Below are 6,077 nucleotides of genomic sequence, written 5' to 3'. Positions count from 1 at the left end.
GAGAAGAGGGGGATTCAAGGGGGGTAGTGAACTGCCAACGTGCAGGCACCGGCTCTGCTGTGTACACACAAGGACTGGCCGTGTACACACAGCTGAGAATGCGTGCCACCACAGCTTACACACATAGGTGTGAGCGCACACGAGTGTGCGTGTTTGTGGAGGAGCTGGACAGGCAAAGAGTGTGCAGGCAGTCTGCATTGCCAGCTGATAAACAGGAGGGAAGCCTGTCTCACCAAGGAGGCGGGAGTGATCAAGTGCCTGTGCACTGAGCAAGCAGGTAGGAGCTCATCATGCCGTGGCTCCCCTGGGGATTGCTGGCATGCAGAGTGTAACTTAGTGAACCCAAACAGCACCAGGCACACAACAGGCACGTTTCATACACCAGCTGAATCAGATCAAATAGGTGCATTTCAGAGGGAGGGAGCTGACTACATGTATGGAAAGTACGAAATTAACACAAATAAAAATTCAAATTAATAGCCTGGGGAGCCAAAAGGAATCCTGTCTCTTCCTGAAAGTTGCAAAAGCGCAGCTAGGCATGTTTTATGATGAGGCAGACAGGGACCAGCAATGAGGACTGGTGCTTCTGTACAAATACACGCAGAGCACAGAGCTGAACATCTGCTGAGCAAGTTTCCAGGGCTGCGAGTTGTCCATACTGGGAAGATTGTTTATCTTACCTAAAAGAGAGAGGGATGTCTTTCTGTGGACATGTTATCGTTGCAATTTGTCCACATGCTGGCTCATGCTTGTGCCTGGGGATAGCACACCACACTAAAAGTGCTCTGGAGGTGAACCCAGAGCTGGGAGCCCCAGAACAGCATCTTGGATGCTGGTGGGGGTCCCAGGGCAGGGAACTGAGGTCTGAAGAGTTAGACATTAAATAGGAGGGAGTAAGAGGAGGTAGGTGGTGAGCAGTCCTGTGGAGGTGACACCAGTGGCCATGCACGTGTCCTTGCAAGGGAAGTCCATAGGAAGCGGGAGGCTGCTGCGACGCCTGTGCTTAGCTCACACCAGAGGAATTACTCAAAAGCTTAGGGGTAAGCAGGTGCTTAAATGCTTTGCTGGCACGTGGCCCGGTTGTGTACAGCCTGATGTATTGCCCTCCTACGAGCCAGGAGCTGCATCAGGACCAGCGGAGCACTGAAACCCTTCCTCTGTGCGTGCAGCTCTGTTCCCACCACTGTCACAGAACACTGTGAGGACACATGGGCTTGTACTGCCTCACCATCAGCTGGAACAGTATAAATGGGCCAGCCAGCTCTGTCCCCATAATCTGTCTATGTGGGTTTTTATTACCCTTCCCGTAGAGGAGTCAATTTGAGCAAGTGACAGGAGCAAAGCACTGGGAGGAGTAGGGAAGGCGGGAAGAAGATGTCAGATATTGGGGAAGTCACCAGCAAAGCTGCCTTTGAATGCTGTAGAGTGGTTCAGGGAGGAATAACCAAAATGTTGAAGTGTTTGGAGAGGATCTTACGCATGCTGAGACAGCATCAAAAAAATCTTTCCTTTGACATATTGGCAATGCCTTCTGAGAAACTACTCTATTTCCAGCTCTTTATGGCATTTAACAGCAATGAACTGTGCCTTCTGTATTAATAAATTATGATGTCACTTTGGTTTATGGGTTAAGCAATATCCTCTTTGGTTATTTATATTGCTGAGTGTATGAAAGAAAACTAGAAACAAAGTGATTTCAGAGGCTTTCTGCATACACAACTCTCGTGTTAGATCCATAGAGCAAGATCAAGATATGTTGCTTAAAAAAAGGAAAAGACAAAGAAACTAGAGGTTAAAAAGAAAAAACCTTATTCCCTGTCCATGTTGCTTACTGTACCATGCTTTCATAGCTTCTCTCCAAGATATTTTGTCACCATCATCCACTTTTTAAAATGGTCTTACGATAGCTTGCACTCACTGGTATACCTTGCCTCTTGATCTCAAAGCCACATACAATTATGTTTAACCAGAGCTTTGAGAAGGAGGGGGTGCTCAAGGATCCTCACCAAGGTCAGACAGGGAAGCAGAGGCAAAGCTGAGAACACATGTTGAACATCTCCCTTCATAATAAATATGAGAATTAAATGAAGTTAGAGTTTCTTTTCCTTTCTGCCTGCCCATTTCCCCAGTTCTACCCCATAAATCTTTACCGTGTTTTTTCCCCCAGGAAAATCCCTGGTTTTAGCACCTGGATTTGTGTTGGCAGATGGATTTATGTTTGTTGTCTTCTAAAAGGGGCCAAAATCCTGCTACTTTATTTATGACAACATGTCATGAATGTTGGTTTCAGGGGGAATAATTGCCTGAGGAGGATGAACAGGAATTAACCCAAAGTCAATAAAATGAACTAGCACTTATCTTAGAGTCAGTAACAGCCCTTATTTGTCTCCTGGTCCAAGAATCTCTCTTAAAACAGGCACCTAAAGATCTTTCTGCACAGCAACTATCTCAAAAAGGAGGCCACACTCCATGAGCAGCAGGATGAATATGTCCTACAGGGAAATGCACCTGGGTCCCAGCCTCCTGCAGCCCCTTTGAAAATCCTACTTGTGTGGCTGGTGTCCACAGCCTGAAAGCTATGGGTATGAAACTATGAAACATGGTCAGTGTGGATCAGTTTTCCTTCTCACAGCTGCTGGGTCTAGAGTAGCTGTACCGCTTGGAGCTCTTGGTTTTCCCATGGAAGCCAAAGACATTAGATGCCGTTTGCCCAGGTCATGCTGAGACAAGCAGCCTCCCCTAGGCTGGGTACAGTGTGCCTACACAGGGAGACACCATCCCCACGGTGAAGGGCAGCAGGACCTTGTCTGGTGGGAGCAGCTTTCAGCCTTCTGCTTTGCTGCTCCTGGTGTTCACATGGTTATTATAACATACTGATCAGATGACAGCTCACCTGCTTTTACCGGTGAGCTTTTACTTTTTACTGAGCTGCTTTTGCTTTACTTTGGGACTTTGATGGATGCTGACCAGTTGCTAATAAAGACAGTCACTTGTCATAAAATTCAACAATCTCCAACAGATTGCATACTTAAAATCATATACACTATGTCTAATCTCTGCAGGAATACATAGAGGAAAAAATAGGGGCCAAACACATCGAAAAAAATGGAGCATGGATGTTGTTGCTTTGAAATGATTAAACAATGTATACAAGGGGGAATAAGGTTCTTTTACTGTGGCTCTCTCTCCCTGCAAAGTCAAACATGCATATCTTACATGCTGGGAAGTTCAATGGAGACAGAAAAAAGAGGCAGATGCAGGATTGATCTTCCATAATTATTATCTGAACCAGATCATATTTGCTGATTCCACTTGGCATTAACAATCAAGTGTAAAGCAGCTGTGAAGGAATTCAGAGCACTGGCAAGCAATGACAAATTAAAAGAATTACTTTTTTAGAAATTGAAAGATTAAACGAGGACACCGAAATAGCACTAATTTTTTCTCGAGTAATACATCTTCCAGACGTCACTTGGAGTTTCTCGGCAACACAAGAATAATCATTACCCTTTTATGCCCAAAGGCCCAGATTAAGTATGTTCTTAAATTAAGCACATGCTTGAATACCCTTCCTGGATGAGGATGTTTTTTGATTTGAGCCCAGCTACCATCTCTCATGTGGCACGCAGTTGTAATTTCTTGTCCTTTACACAAAATGAGTCATGTTGCAAAGCTTTTCCATAGCCAGATACTGTCCTCTGTAAAACATTGCCTGCTCTTGTTCCTCCCTTTGCCAAAAGGCAGCGCAAACCGGGTGACGATGACAACAAGTCAAACAGCACACACAACATCAGACACAGAAATGGCAAGATCTGGGCTGCAGCTTTGCAATGACACAGTCTTTCCTATTCCTTCTCCTACCCGCGAGGACACACAGCATTGCATGGGACTTCAGAAACCTCAGGTTTTTCTCCATTGCGATTTTTACACTAGAAATAAAGTGTGTTTGGTGCAATTGAACCCACACAGGCACACAAACAGACACTCACACATAATTGCATTTATACAGATATTTCTTCAAGGCATCCGCAGTCCAGCCAAGTGCCAATCACAGGGTTGCAGCTCACAAAAGTGGAGCAGCAAAATTAGCAAGGAACAAAGGCTTGGACAGGGCTTGCAGCATTGCCCCAAGGACTGTGGGGCATTTGGCTCCCTTTGCCCAAGGAGCCACTCCACAAAACAAGACTGCTGATCCAAGTATCCCCTCAGAGATGCCGCCCCCAGCACCATGACTGGGGCCAAGAGGGAGCCAAATGTGCTGTAGCCAGTCAAAGGCTCACCCACTTGCCAAGTCAGTATGAGCTATGGAGAAGCCAAAACCCTGCCTCATCCTCACTCCTTCTTCCCCTGCTCCCTTCACCCCATAGCAAGCCATGGACCATGGAGCAGCACCAATACACCGTTGAGTAGCCATACTCAGCACACCAATGCTCTGCCAAACAGAGGGTTCCCCTTTAAAATAAATGACAAGACTCTCCCTGAAAGCAGAGTTTTGAATTCAGCTGCTGTGATTTCTGGAGACTCATGCCCACTGACTACGGGTTATAATAATATCTAGGTTTTGAAAGCGCAATTATATGTAAGACAAGGCAAATTAGAAATGGGTATGACACACGCAATTCAGGCTGGCTTCTGACACAGCCATTTCTTATGTTCGGGTCATGTGGAGGTGAGGCTTGTTTTCAACACACATTTGAGACCAGTTCACATCCTTTTGTGTGCCTGTAGGCTCTGCTGTGAGCACTGGTTTGGGCCAGCTGATGTCCAGAGGAACCATCTAACCCACATTATTCTCCGTGTGGGGTCCATGTGCCCTTTTGGCAATACTAGGGATAAGGTGTAAAGTTCTCCAATTTATTTGCATGGGGTGAGAGAGGTGGAAAGAATTAGAGTTATTTTATGTCAGATTACTCCACACTCAAAGGCTGACCATGAGGCAAATCTGTCCGTACAAAAGAAATCAGATTTTCTTTTAGATTAGGTTTATTTATTTAGATTTATTTTATAAATAAATAGTGTCTTGCAATGTGTCCACAATAGCTGTTTTACAGTGTTTGCTAAATCTTTGCTTTTGCTAAAGCATACTTAGGTGCCCCGTGCCTGGAGCTCCTCACTTCCAGCTGTTGTTCCCTGAATCCAGATGGTGACCCAGAATTTACTGAGGTCTCCTATAGAAAACTTCCCAGTAGTTAAGCTGTCCATGATGATCTGACTGCTTTTGTCTTGCCTTCTACTCCTAGGGCAGGTTGCTTGGTGTGGAACGTGGAAGTCATATTTTACCACGTTTCTGCATGAGGCCTGGAGAGAGTCCTTACAAGCTACAACTGACAGTCCCTCAAAACAGGGATGGAGCAGAAAGAGGCGAGAAGCTGATACTACAGGAAAGCAGAACTAACTGCTGCAGCTTGGTGTACACACTACTATGCTCTGGCAAGTATTTTATACCGGCCTGGAGCCCTTTGCATCTCACTGAGCAGAGTTAAGGAGTTTGAAAACGAGGGATGACTAGCTTACAAACACCCTGTGTCCTTTCCAAAGCTGGTCCTCCTTCTTCAAGGTATGTTTGAAGAGGATATTGTCCATCAAAATACGTTAATGAGATGCTATGGCTGTTAGACTTTCTCACCAGGTGTTAATTCTTACTTGGTTAAACAGAGGCAAATCCTCTTACTCATGTTCTTGTCGAGGATAACGATTAGGCCTGTTCCGTGCATGTGCTCATGGGGATGCATATGTACTCACACATGCACACACACACATGCAGGGCTCAAGCTTCCACCTTAGACAATATGCAGGAGTGCCAGGAAACCTGCCAGGACACTGTGGGCAGCAAAGGAAAAGGCAAAAGATCCTGCTCTCAGTTTTCATTAATGAGAGGGATAAAATGAAGGACCTTTACCCCGCAAGAGGAAGAAAGAAGCTTCTGCAGCAGCATTGCTGCAGCCACGTCCATCACTCACACCCTGATATGAATCAATCCTGTTAATAACCATTTTAGTGGTCTCACAACACAATTTCTTTGCATTTAAGGGCTTCGGTGTCACTATTTCCAAGTGAAGGTGATGCTCAAGGGTCCC

This window comes from Pezoporus occidentalis, unplaced genomic scaffold, assembly GCF_034315485.1.
Source record: "Pezoporus occidentalis ecotype Australia unplaced genomic scaffold, CSIRO_AGI_Poc_V1 ctg44, whole genome shotgun sequence".
NCBI lineage: Eukaryota > Metazoa > Chordata > Aves > Psittaciformes > Psittacidae > Pezoporus > Pezoporus occidentalis.
Note: the sequence above shows the minus strand (reverse complement) of the source record.